The sequence below is a fragment of the Sylvia atricapilla genome, chromosome 10 (genome assembly GCF_009819655.1).
Source record: "Sylvia atricapilla isolate bSylAtr1 chromosome 10, bSylAtr1.pri, whole genome shotgun sequence".
Classification (NCBI taxonomy): Eukaryota; Metazoa; Chordata; class Aves; order Passeriformes; family Sylviidae; genus Sylvia; species Sylvia atricapilla.
In genome coordinates, this window is record NC_089149.1 from 23,884,058 (window position 1) to 23,898,757 (window position 14,700).

Below are 14,700 nucleotides of genomic sequence, written 5' to 3' on the forward strand. Positions count from 1 at the left end.
AGCACACAGTGATGAACTCAATACTTGGGTGTTTTACAGGGTTTGGTCCAAAGTTGTTTGACTGAGAAAAGAAATGAAAAATTAAGTCAGTATTCTTATTTTGGACACAGTATTCTTATTGAATGTGGCATTTGAAAAACCCCACATTGTTATGTTATTATTCAACAATAACATGCAGATTATCACATCAGTAAGTGATAATTTATGATCTGAGTATTGCTTTAAAAAGAACCTGTTCCTCTTACTGTTTTTAAGTACTTTTCCCCACATGTACCTCTTGCAGAAAAAGGAGGTAAGTCTGTACAAGTGTTCAGGCACAACCAACTGAACAAAGACTCGAGGAACTAAACAGAAGTTCTCCTGCATATAAGGCGGATTATAAACCTATTCTCGTTTTTTAGCTCATTTATTGAGCTCTTAGCATTCCTATTCTTGCAAAATACAAAGAAGAGTGGTCCCACTACCAAAACTTTAAAGAAGCGCTGTTAATTAGAGAGGATGTTCTGAGGATTAAAGTGGATGCTGCAGTTTAGCATACATGATACCCGTACTCTGCTTTCCCCAGTGGTCGGTGAAGGAAGCAGCAGACTAACCTGGATCCATGCTTGCTACATTTCCGAGAGGGTTTTTGTGGGAGAGGAGGTGCAGCTGCTGCTGGAATGTCTCAGATCTTTGGAGGCAGCCTGAAAGACGGCTGGCGAGTGAGAGATGCAAACTGCATTCCTGTGTGCACAGAGGCACTGCAAGACAAGAAACAGCAGAGGCTGGGGGCTGTGTGGGTTTTGCAAGGCCCAGGTTTTTAGGAGTGCAGGTGTGTTGGTAGCCAGGTAAAAAAGAGGGACTGGCCTGCAGCCCTGAGGAGAGGCTGCCCCACATGCCCCCAGTGGGACTGGAGGAAAGAGGAGGACACATCTAGGCAAGACTTGGTGGATGCTTGGGGCAGGGAGTCCAGCTCACAAAAAGGGGGCTGTGGAAACAGAGATTATAACATTGTGAGAGCAGAGACTGCAGGTGGGTTTTGAACTGATTTTATGTGACAGAAATGGGAAGTGAGAAAGCTAAAAAGGAGATATTTACTTACAACATGGCCAATAGCTAGTTAGCAGGTTAGCAGCTGGTTAGCAGCTAGAAGTTTGACTGCTACCACTAGGTATATTGGGTGTAGTCATGAAGGTATAATGGTAATATAACGTAATATGTATAATATAATGATAATTAAAATTGCTAGATCTAGAAGTCCATGTGTATGACAGAAAGTTGTGTAATCCTCACAGCACAGACATAGGAGTTCCTTGCTGCTCCTTTCTGTCAATATTTTTTAGTCTAGAGAAGATCCTCTATTTTATAAGAAGAATATTTCAGACCTTATATCCACTGAAGAGCTGTGCTCCATGCAAAACCACCAACAAAGCCTGTTAGTTCCCATGGATTGCATGTTTGAGGACTCCTTTTATGTGTGATTGCTGCAGATTTTGCCTCATCTAAAGATAGTTTAAAACTTCTGAACAGTTAACACCTTAACAGGTTCTGCATCGCCACCCAAGCATATCTACTCATCTGTGCAGCAACGGGGAAATTCAGGCCTGTTGAGCAAATTGAGGTGATGAACAGGCTGCTGGGAAAGCCCCCAGCCCGTGCACAGCCCTGCAGCCAAGCTCCTGCGCCTTTGCCAATCAGGAAAACAGCAGCATCATTCCCTGGCACTGCCTGTCCGGGAACACACCCTAAATGTGTGTTCCCTAAACACCCTGAGTCTAGTGTGCTCAAGTACTTCTTTAGTGCCCCACTATTAAATAGATTATGAATACCACAAGTAGTAAATGACAGACTATAAACAAGGCTCTCAAATTAAACTGCATTTACCAAATGTAAATGATCTTGCTAGAGAGAATTCACCCACAAACTAACCCAGAGACGTCTGGCTGGTTTCCATCAATGGCTGCAGAAGGAACAGAAAAGTAAAAGGCCAGTAAGTATGGCCCCTTACCCATAAATAAATGTGCTAGCATTGACATTAATCTTCAGCTAAATTATGATCTGTTAGGAACACAGAAACAGGAGTGACCTTTCTTCTTCACCAAGCCCAGTCCTCTACTCTTGCAGGGAACCAAATAAAATAAACCCTTTCATATACTGATGATATTTCATTTTTGAAGTCAGGAAGATGCTCAATCAGCATCTGTTAGAGTCCCTGTCTTTTTGGGATAAAACCATGGAATGTACAGGTGGGAATTGTTTGGAGATAGTGGACATAAATTCAGCTAGAAAGGTTTTAAGCTCAAACCGAAAAGATGGCAGATTTACAGTCTCATGCAATCTTAATTATGCTTCCTTGTGTATGTATTCTTTGCATAAATGATGCATAGGTTATGTGACAAAAATAGTATGGAGTTGCATAAGCAAAGTATCTTTATTTATGTGGACAAAAGATGTCTAACTTTTGACAGTTGACATTGCAGCAAAAGTTTTCTGCCGTAGTTTCTTTTTGAAGATAAAACAAAAAATTTTCTGTCACGTGTCCCTGAGGTTACAGATCTTCAGTCTTGGAATGATAAATCTTTAGTGGCAGACATTTAACATATGAACTACAGAGCGAGTGCCATAGTAATGATGAGGAATGCTTGCTGTCCCAGGGTGCTCTTGCCTCCTGCAGTGGTCTGGCAGAAATGCCAGCCTGAGTGACCCTTCTTCCCCCACCAGCTGCTGCCAACAATCCTGGGCTCAGCTATGATGCTGGTGATCCAGGGGTGAGAGCTTCTCCCCATCAGTCACTGAAGAAAGATATTTTGTACACAAAGCTGACAAGAGACAAATTTCCTAATGAATGTCTGGCAAGTGAGACCTTGTCTGCCTGAAAATGAGAAAACTACTTAAGTGGAAAGTGGAAACCTCTTCCTGAAATGTAACCTTGTGTGACAAACTGTCCCTGAGATGTTCTCTGTAAAGAGTGTTGGTGCAAACCTCTTGTGCTTCTATGTATCCCTGACATCTTTCCTGTGACAAAGTGATCATGATGTTGCTGTGCAGCAGCCGAAGTGGCCTGATGACTCTACTGAAAATAAAGCTTAGTTTACGCTCCAGCTTTCCAGTTTATGCTTCAGCTCTCACCAAATCTTCTTTTCTCTGTGGAGAGTCACCCAGACAAAATACAAAAATACAAAATACATTTTGTACCATGGGAAAAGAATTTTCAGTATTCTCTTGGTGTTTCTGTACAGGTCCTGTTCAGCTGACACTGTGAAATTAATTTAAATTAACATAAATACTATCAACAACTAGTCTTTATTTAATTTGAACGATTTGAGTTAGCAGGGACCTTTAGAGGTCATCTAATCCAACACCCCTGCAATGAGCAGGGACTAGATCATGTTGTTCAGAGCCCCATCCAATCTGACCTTGAATGTTTCCAGGGATGGGGCATCCACCACCTCTCTTGGTGTTGCCACCCTCATGATAAATTCTTTCCTCATATCTTATCTGAGTTTACACTCTTTTAATTTGAAACCATTAATCTTTGTCCTATTGCTACATTAAAAAGTTTCTTCCCATCTTTCTCGTGAGTCCCCTTCACTTATTGAAAGGCTGCAATAAGGCTGCTCTTGAGCCTTCTCCAGGCTAAACAACCCCAACTCTTGCAGTGCAGTCTTAAGTGCCAAGATCTTGATATTTTCACTTCCAAGAGAACTTTGGTATTTCCTGAAATTGCAAGTTGTCCCTTTACATAATAGCACTGGAAAACATGCAATAGAGAGGATTTATCCCTATATTCTTGCTAATCATCTAAAATAGTCACCTAAAATGACTCTTGCAAACTAGTATGCCCAGCCAGGTCCTAGGATTCCCAAATTTGCTTAGATCTGTAAGACAAAGAGTGATCCATGTTATGCCTTCAACTGAATCTGCTACTTTATGGAAATTAAATCCCACACAAGAATTGTCACTGGAAAACTTGCAGAGCCTCCACCCTTCCCCAGGCTGGAATTTTCACTCTTCTCTCTTTTTGTCTGTCAAGTTTTGCTCTTGGCTCATTTATCAAACGACAATATGGTTTCTGGCTTTATATAAAAAATGTCTGTGATGAGCCATAGACCTCCCTTCCCCTGGTTCTTCTGATACTGAGATACGATATGTACATGTAGTATTGACAATATTCCCACACCTTAGGAATTGAGGAACTTATTAGGAACTAAGCTTACATTCTTTAATTAACTCTTTTTGTTGTTGTTTCTTTGCTAGTTTTACCTTAAGTAATGTCATATTTAATACAGTTGCAAAACTTCATATTTCATTTTTAGCATTTAGCAGAGAGCAGACATGATCCATTAATCATAAAAGCAGTGCAGTTTTTCAGCATGGCTTTTCTAAATTACCTCCTGGTGTTTCCATTTGTCAGCTTGGGAAATTCTAATATCAGTTTCTACTTGCCTCTTCTCTTTATAGGAATACAAACTGGTATTCAAAAAAAAATTTTTTAAATGTTTTACCTTCTAATGTTCACAGCCAATTGCTTATATGTCAGCATAAGAAAATATTAAGAATGGTGCTGATTTATCATTACTTGAACTGTTTCGCATCATAATATAAAAAATATAAGTTAGATAACTACTGCTAAATTGCAAACATTCCTGTAACCAACGAGATCTAATAATGATTAACCAGAGCACCCACTATCAAGCAGGATGCTTGAAACATTGATAATGTTGTGAACAGATACTCCTCCTAGTACAAGACTCCTAAAAGATTCTTTCAACATTTCCAGTGAAGCATCACAGGTTCCACTGACCGAGAGCAGGCACTTACAATGACCATACCACAGAGCAGGTGTAGAAATGGCTAAAGTACCAATCAGAAGAATGGAGTCTGAAAAAAAAAGAAAAAAAAAGAAAAAAAAAAAAAAAGGCACAACTATTTTTAAGCAAGCGCTATGTCCCTAATATCCCTAATAGTGCATTTAAAACATAATAGACCAAGGAAAATACTCAATACATAAAAGGAACAGGAGCATAAAATATAGAATAGAAGGCCCTAAAATAAAAAAAGGCAGAGCCCCTGCACTGCCAGCAAGTATCTGTGAATCAGGCAGTCCTATGGCCAAATCTTCCAAGAGAGGAGAGGAGAGGAGAGGAGAGGAGAGGAGAGGAGAGGAGAGGAGAGGAGAGGAGAGGAGAGGAGAGGAGAGGAGAGGAGAGGAGAGGAGAGGAGAGGAGAGGAGAGGAGAGGAGAGGAGAGGAGAGGAGAGGAGAGGAGAGGAGAGGAGAGGAGAGGAGAGGAGAGGAGAGGAGAGGAGAGGAGAGGAGAGGAGAGGAGAGGAGAGGAGAGGAGAGGAGCAAGGTGCCTCAGTCTCTGCAGGTTAGCTTCTGACCTCCAGCACGGAGCAGAGCATCATCAAGGGTCACAGGGTGCTATTCTTATCTAGAGAGCTGTAAAAGCTAAGACAGATCAGCTAGGCAGACTTGATGTAATCTAAATCAGCAAATCTTCAAGTGGATAATATTATGAAACAAAATTACAAAACAGATTCCCCTTAGCTTTGATGGATATGGGAAAGAAACCTGAGACCATTAATTGTGTTTTCTTGGTAAAGGAAATAGGAGAGCAGCTAGAAAATTGTAAAATGAAAAAAAAAATAGACTTTCTGTTTCTTAGTACAAAACAGAATTACTTTAATGAGGGATATATATATATATCTATATCTATATATCTCATCCTTGGAGCCATTGTTCTCATTTAATGACAAGACTCATTTATGTCTGTTTATGAATAAATTTCTGGAGACTTAGATCAGAGTCTGGTTTGTAGATTGAGACATGAAACGAGCTGGTATTTTGAACGATCTACTGTACAATAGCACCCTTTCCCCTCCAAAAGCACCACCTCTACTCGACACTGTTAAACTCAGCTCTGACCTGAATGAAGAAAATGAGAGAGTGGATCCAGTGCTGTTACATGACACAATTGGTGCTAACAAACTGCTGACAGTCACTGCCACCTTCCCTTTGAGCTGGCGACAAGTGACCCTGGAGGCACAGGGTAAAGGCACATGGGAATGCACTCAGGAGTGTGTGCACTGAGAGACTCTCGGGTACTCTTAGTGCAGAAGTAGGGAAAAGAAAGTTGCAAAAGGTGTCAAGGGTGCTGCCGAGAAGTCTGTTTCAGGATGAGTGTGTTTTCAGCAAGAATGCTGTCAAAAATAAAACTGGAACCTTAAGCAAAGAAGGTAACTATTCTTTGTGTGTGTGCTTTAATTCTCTGGCGTTCAAGAAAGACTTTTACATAATCTGTAAATAAGTAGGTTTCTATTAGGGCATCTAGCTTCAGATCCCTCCCCTCTCATTTTTGTTCTTTCCTGTCTTCTGAATGCTGTGCTTGCAGGATAGAGATATTTCTAAAGAGAATCAAATGTGTTATGCTGTCATACCCTATTGCACAGGAGAAACCTGGAACCTGAGTCTCATGGTGCAGTTTCACATGTAATTTAGTTTGCTGTTACTGGCAACACAGACTTGAAATCAGAACTAAGTCCTGTGAGAAAATGTTTCCTGCCAGTGCTCTGCTGTTATGAAAAGCTGCACTGCTTTTCCTGAATTTCCCTCCACTATTATTCATAGGGCTAGACATAAAAAGGAGAACAGTTGGATCGAATTTTTTTACTGCAAATGCTCTTAGAAAGAGAAGTGTTGTTCAGGCAACTAAAATACTGTTTTCCTACTTTTGCTGATAAGACATTCACTATATGCTTCCAAATTACTGCAAAGGAGATAATGAGGACAAAGCACTTTACAAAATGTGCAAATGATATGACAGCCTGTGCAACAAAAGATGGGAGAATACAGTCGAATTTCCATCAGCTGGAATAATTCTTGCACTTGTTTTCTTGGCTTGAAAAGGAGTCCCTAACTTAACTGAGCAGCTCAACAGCTACATCTAAATGATAAACTGGGGGAGCCTACATCTGAAAGACTTCCTTCCTCAAAGATGAAAATTCAGAACAGGAAGAATACTCTTTCTTTAACAGGCAGATAAGGCCAAGCCAAGAGAGCCGAAGTAATAGTGAGGGAATATCTTGACACAGTCATTCTCTGCCAGGTACATAGCATCATATTGATGGAACAGAAAGGCTTCCCGGGTTTCTCCTGCTGTTCATGCTGGATCCTCAGTTGTCCTTATTCAGCACAGAGTCCCTGGCAAGAAAGTAGGTGTTGCATCACTGATATTCCTCTGCAACAATAAATTGTACCAGGGCTGGGCAGTTCTGACTACAGGAATTACAGTCAGTCCCTATGGCCTACTTCCCATCAGAGCACAGGGGTCATGGAATGCAAAATTGGGGCCAAATTATTTCACTGGTGGCTGGAACTCAGCTATTTGCCATGTGCATTACAATAGTGAGTTTACTTTTTCTAAGTGCTGAATTACTGCCCTGGGAGATGCACACATGCGTTCCAGAGCAGAATTCAGAGTTTAGCCTAATATTATGTGTTTAAAGACATCTGTGATCTATTATGTTGCTGGGTAATGATTTTCACAGAATCATTGTTATTTAGTATGTAAAGAAATGTCACTGTCAATATCAGTCTCAGCATGGTATTGCAAAGAACACATCTGAGTACTAGATAAGTGCTTCTTGCCATGGAGAAAATATTACAGGTTCTTAAAATGTTAAAGTATTAAGAGGAAAAGTTATAAAAAAATTGAAAGAACATACATGGAAATTTTAGGAGCTGGCACCTGAGACTCCTAGGCAGTATTAATTTTAGTTGCAAAATGTATCAGAAAAGTAAGCTAAACACTGGAAAAGCATTATAGAACCAGCATTATATGCCTAAATTAGATATATACTTGGTATGAAAATGCTTGAAACTTGTATTCAGTTCTAACTCAGCAACAGTCCTTTAGTACATTAGGAATCAAAAGTGCAGAGCCAAAATCAAGAAGTAGTTTATCCTTTTTGTATTCCAGGAGTTACTTGTTTTAATCCTTTCAAGAGCCTCAGACTATTTTTGTTTTAACAGTCTCTGAGGAAATTTCTCATATCCACCAAACAAAATAAAGGTCAGACTGAGTAAGTAATAGTGTAATTTAATTTCAGTGTTCCTAAACTATACTTGACTTCAGTTTGGACATGGACGCTTGGGCACAGGCAATTGTTTTGAAAGAGTCTTTATGTTTAAATCCTTCTACTCACTTACTGAAAGGGTACTTTGAGATGAGAAAAGTCTTTCCAGAATCTAAGCCTGGTCTTTGGGCTCATTCTTGAGATAACAGCCAAATTTCATTTTAATCCCAGCAGGAATGGAATGAAGACTGCCTGCCTCTACCACATAACATTTTCTGGTGGATAGGAAGCATCTTTGAATAGGGAATCAGAGAGTTTGCAAGGTATTGGTGAGTATTTATTTAAATTTCTGTTGTTACCTGTTCTGCAGTTGGAGAGCTGTACTGCTGCAACTTTTCCACTTCAAAGCAATCATGCCTGGCTTTGGGCGTGCATGAAAGGCTGAGGCAGCTCCTGTGCTCCTGTGTTCTGTGATCCATCCTTCTTTAATAGGTGCAGTGCTTAGCCTGAGGTATGCTGAGCCAGCATTCCTTCATCTTTCCAGATGTACTGCAGTGCGCTGATAATAATTATCCTGGGCAGTGTCAAATAGCAAGGAATTTCTGCTGTAAATAGGTGCAGATGTAGATATGTGATGTGAGGTATATAGATTCTTGAAAGGGCATGAGAAGAACTGATTCATGTGGAGCTTGAGTTCTGAGTGCAACCAACAGATCATGGTTGTTATACTGTCTATCCAGTACCACATCTCTGTATTCAGCTTTCCAACTAAGTGTTCAAAGCTTTGGGCGCTTAGGAACTTGAACACCGCTGACACTTCTCTCTGCCTTGACACCATCCTGAAGTGTTTGCTGGCTTGTCTCTTGGATATCACCCATCTCATGGTTACAGGTTTTACCCTGCAAAACCCTTTTACAGGTAAAAGTGGGACTCTGTGAATTCCTTAATAATTTTCTGTCATTATTAACACCAGAGTGTCCTCTTAAGTCCCCTTATTCAATTATCTCTTTTTAACGTAAGTGAAAGTCCAGTACATCTAATTTATCGCAGTAGATTCTGAACTCAGTGTACTGTGTCTCTGATCTGCCCTGGACTATTATTTGTGGAATGTGTACCCGTTGCTCACTTTTACATTTTCTGTAAAGCAGAAGAAGATTCCAGCATCCATTTTCAGTCAAAGTCTAGTGCAAGACTTAGACCCAAAAGGCTTTAACTGTAAGAAAGTGATCAGAAGTCTAATCCAAACACCAACAGGGCTTTTGATTTTACTGCATCCTCGTGTTCAAAGATTATTGTGACAATTTTGACTCCATTTCCAAATTCCTCAGCTACTTTGTATTAATACAAGAATCAGGGGTTAAATCTGACACAGTTTAGCAATCTGTTCCACTCCCAATCCCAGTTTATCTGTTTTGGTTTAGTTTGCTATTTAAACTGTCCTCAATATCTAAGTCTATTTGTTAAACTGAATGTTTTTCAGTAAAGGAAAATGAAGTTTTTCCAGGCTGTGGGTTCCCAAGTTACCCTGCCTTTCACAGAAACCCTTCTTCACTCTATGACAACAAGGTATGCTTCATAAAATTCACAGTTTTTAAAGCAGAAAGCAGAAATTATCTACCTGACCTTTGATTAGACTGAGATAAAAGGCATAGAACTTGTGGAACCCATAATGGTAAACAAGATATTATTAGAAGACTTTATAATTCAGTATGAGCTAATAATTTCTTGAATACTTGGACAAGAAAGAAAATCTCAGTACCTAGGAGCTGAATATGATTTTTCATATTTCTAAATGAAGTTAAGTTTCCAAATTCAATTTCATCTGGTGCAAACTATTCCACTTAATGCTAAAGAAGCATTTTAAATGGAAGTGTTTGTTAAAACAATGATTCAAATCAGTGTGTAATTTCTCCCACAGAGAAAGTGAGGATCACATTAGTGCTCCTCAAGAAGTCAGTGCAGGCCTCACAAAATCTAACTCCTACCTGTGTTTGAGAGGAATTCTCCTCTCTGCAAATTCAGGTTTCTGCCTCACAGCAGTTACCTGACCATCAGCCCCTTTCATTGGAACAGTCTCACTTTGTAAGAAATACTTAAATATTCATGGAGCCAGCTGGTGAGAGAAAAACAATGCTCCAGTCTGATGGTTCAGTAACCCTCCTGGGGAGGGTGGAGGTGTTAGTCCCAGTCCCAGTGAATGTGTAATTATTTATACAAAGTAGAACAGTGTCAACAGGAGAAGTGACAAGTCCGTCTCCCAAAAAGTTTCCTTGCAGGAATGGAGAAGTCTAAAGAAACAATAATGCATTTGCCAGAAATCTGCCAGGTATAGTTAACAACAGTTTAAACAAACTCTAAAAATAATTTACAGATTATTCCTGAAATAGCTAAGCTGTTGGATGAATAGATGTTCTTCCACATCTCTGAGACAGACCTTGTTCCTCACATTAAGTGAACAGACCTTTCATCCTCCAAAGCAAAACAGCTCTTAAAAATAGAAATCATTCAGAAAATATTTTAAGAACTTAGCATCTCATAACATCATACCTCCAGCCTTGCTTCTATTGACATCAATGGAAGGAAAACCAGTATTTATATGTCCCACAAGCAGATCTGTCTCTTGGAGAATGCTGCTCTATAATGGTTTGTGTCTGACAGGAATAAAGAACTCTTGAAATCTGCCTGCCAGTTGAATAACCATGGCTGTATGGAGTTCCAGCAGAAATGTTTGTGCAGGATCTTGCTGAAAGCATCACGCAAGGCATGGTTCTTCAACACAAATGAGTTTTCATTGGACCAGCTAAAAGACGGACAATGTTTCAGGCAGCAACTTCTCATTCAGGGCTAAGGCAGAAGGATCAGGCTTTAAGCTATGTCTAGGCTGAGGAGAACTCTCACTTTATCTCAATTTCTGAATTAGACAGCGTGTCACAATCTTCTTACAGTTTATATGAGTTTCAATTAGAGAACTCAAAAAAGCACAGATAATTCTAGTGCATATGCCTGACCTACAGACACCCAGCTTGACAAAAATGGCATCAGGAATTAGAAATTCACCACCTCTGCCTTTAAAAAATGAGCAAAAAACCCTAAGAAGTTTAAGCTTTAGTCATCAAAACCAGAGCTGCCTGAAAATTGTTTTTAAAGCTCAGCTGTAAACAGTGTTGTAATAATTCATATTACAGTAAGCATAGAGTCATATCCCTTTTGTTAGTCATATGTTTTGCCAATAAAATGACTTTCATAAAACAAAAAGAATTCATAGTGTGGCAGGCCTTTCAGAGGACTGTATAATTAAAGCACAGTAGTTTCTGACATCTGGGAAGAAATTCTTGACTGCAGAGCAATAAATGACCTGTAACCTTTAAAAAATATTTTCAGATGAAAGATTTTCAAAGAAAATTTTGAATGAAAGCTGCTGCAAAAGCAGAGTAGACTGTCTTGAAACTCAGAGATGGATGGGACAGAGCAGATTTCTGCATCTACACATCTTTATATAAAAGCTGTAAAAAGAAGCAGCTGTCAGCAAGAGGTAAGAATCCACCACATGATACTGTGATGAATACTCAAAAGTTAAGGAGTTAAATATTACATAGGCTCTGGCAGATGAAAAGAGAAGAACCAAACAGCAAGTACTGTATCAAATCTAGTCTATGTAGCTGATGCTTGGTAAAGTACAGCAATATGTCCATCCAGATTTTAAGTTAAAGATTAACAAAACTTACATTATTACAACAAATTAAAAAGTTTTAGTACTTCTAAAGTCATTGCAAGAAATTTCAGAATTTTTGAATCTGCTGGCATTTTTCCCATGTGCTGCAGGGTCAGCATTTCAGGCCTCTTTCTTTAGGAAGAAATCTAATAGTCTCAAAGAGAGACTGAGGCAGTGGCAGTGGTCATAAGGCTGGATGCTAACAACACTTTGCTATTGAAATTCGGTGTGAAACTGGTATGCAGCTCTAACTGGTGTCTTCCAAATATGCTCCAATACCTCTGCACTCAATTCCTTGAGGCAGGGACACACAATTTACCCAGTGTTACGGGGAAGAAAGGGAGGCACAATTGTGTACACGTATTCTGAATATAGTGCACATTTGGCATGTGGACAAAACTAAATGCAGACATTACAGTATGTACAGAAATGCTGTGAGCAAGTACTGTGGATCTGTGTATTTTTGGAGGAAGCAGAATTTCTATGTTCCACTCACTGCTCTGCTGCGTTCACCACAGTACCCTCCACAAAATCCAGCCTAGGGACCAGACTTTGGGTTAATGGGACGAGTTACCCTGGCCTTGCGAAATGAGTGCAGTGATCCTGGCTGAGGCTGAGGTGTCCTTCAGACTGGGGTGTCCTGCAGGCTGTCCCTGGCCACAGGCTCACAGGAAACAAGCTGCTCTCCTGGCCCAGGATGTGCAAGCAGTGCAGATGTAAAGCTCTCTGCAGGTTTAGTTTATAGCTGCCTGTCCTTGGGTGTCTGATCTGGGTCCTCAATCATGACTTCATGACTCTGCACAGCCCTGCCCCTGGGCTGTGGCATGCCGAGTGTAACCTGTCTCCTTGCCTCAGCTCTGACTCTGGTGGTGGTCGAGGGGGAAAGGCTGGGATGGTGGCACTGCACAGCAGGACACAGGAGCCCGGGATCCCTGGGGAGCTGTGGCTGTGCAGCTGCAGGCTGTGAGCTGATGAAGGTTTTGCATAGTAGCTCAGAGACCTCTGAAGCCCAGCACCTCTGCATCATTTTTGTCCTTCCCATTCAGTCTGTGGGTGAATTCTCTGCAGGTTTAAGATAACTCTTAACTGAGCATTGGTGAGAACACTGCACTGTAACACCGGCTGGACCAGAGAATTACTGCCCCCAGTAGTCAAAGCTGAGCAACAGTTCACAACTATTTTGTTTTATTATGTTGACAGCTAGTCCCAAAGCAACTGATACTTTTGCAACTTGATCTCTTCATGGAGGTAATTAAGGGAACGTGAGAATTTTCAAGAAAATTCTTTCAGTTAAGGGATAATATGGACAGTTTTATTTTCCACATTACATTCCTATTTCTTCTATTATGTTCCTACCATAAAATAAAAATCTTTGAATATACAATTATATGTGAGGTATAAAATTAAAGATTTAGCATCTATATACCCTGGAGATGATTGTCCTTCCTACCTATAAAGAGCTGTATGAAACCCCTAGTTGTAATTCGTGTGAGAGGAATTGTAAACATGTCACTGAAACTTGCCCTGCTAAAACCTTCTGAAGAGTGTTGTAGATGAGAAAACTCCCTGTCATCCGAATCCTTTCTATTTTTACCATGTCACTAGGAAGGGTCACTGTTTACTGTATTAGCTATAACCTAATGAGATGTGTCCCGTGGCAAATCTAGGGCTGGAATTGCTGGACAGGCTGTGGTGGTTCTATTATTAGAAACCTGTTACATTTGACATTGAGCATGAGAGATGGGGCTTGTACTGCAGAACATTTCCTATACTCCTGAGAGTAAATCCCAGCAATTGTTACCAGGAGAGATGCTGAAGCCTCTGAGTTCTCATTGATTGGACATGCAAGTCAATCAGTCATGTAGAGATACACAAAATCTGTTGACAAAGAAATGATGACTGATATTTTAATAAAACAATGAAAAATCTAATGACGAAAACAGTGAATCTTCCTATTGCCAGAGTGTAGAGACATCCGTGGACGGCAGGGAGAAGGAGCTCTGCAGACCTGAGATATCCTAGAAACATGTGGTTTTATTGCAAGGGTGGTGGGTAAAGAGGGCTGCTTTCAGCCACCAGCCTCGGCTGGAGGGAAGCCCTTAAAGAGAAGGGGGAGAGAGAGGGGTGTGAGGTGAGGGGGGTAAAAGAGCTACGAGGGCTAAGAGAGGTAAGAAGAGTGCCGGGGTCAGAGCGGGAGGAGAGAGGGAGGGAGAAGAAGCAGAGGAAGAGAGTGGGCAAGAGAAGGGGCAACGAGGCAAGAGAGGAAAAAGGGGCGAGAAGAGAAGAGAGCGAGGACCTTGTTACAACACATTATATCTCCTTTTGTGTTGAATATTCTAATTTACAGTGACCAACTGGCACAAGATACAAAACCTACAAACTTTGCATGCAACCTATGAGAACTACTAAATTACCATGTCATCCTATATTCTAAACTCTAAAGACCACTCTTCTTACCTACTTTTGCTTTGATGCCTTGGCAGGGTGGAGACAGACTGCATTCTTGGGTCCTTTTGTTTTCTGTCCTTCAACCTATCTCCAGTTAATCACCGTCTTCCTGCCTGCCATGCCTACATCTCAAAGCTGCCCTTCGTTTCTATTTCACTCACAGATTTTATATCTCCAGTATTTCTTACCAGACAATCATATCCATAAGCCCTTCCTGTCCCATCTTTCCCAACACCCGAGTATATTCCTCAGAGACCAGAATTTCACTCTCAAAGGGTATTTTGAATCTAGACAGGTTGTGTGTTGACTTACTTTATATAATGTGTCTGAAACATCCAGAAAAGCTTTACCTATAGCTGGGCTGTGTGAGGAAATAAATGCATTCAGTTTACAATGGCATGTCAGAATAAAATATGTCATTACTGGAATTAACTGAATGTGCAAGCATGATTGCATGTTGCCACATTTCGACCATATTTCAAGT

At 40.5% G+C, this 14,700-nt stretch overlaps 1 protein-coding gene across 1 annotated transcript in view; it reads right to left on the minus strand.

The window, feature by feature from the left end:
* PAQR9 (progestin and adipoQ receptor family member 9) overlaps positions 1–14,700 on the minus strand; it is a 54,843-nt gene that overhangs the window by 25,207 nt on the left and 14,936 nt on the right. The gene's annotated exons all lie outside the window — the stretch shown is intronic.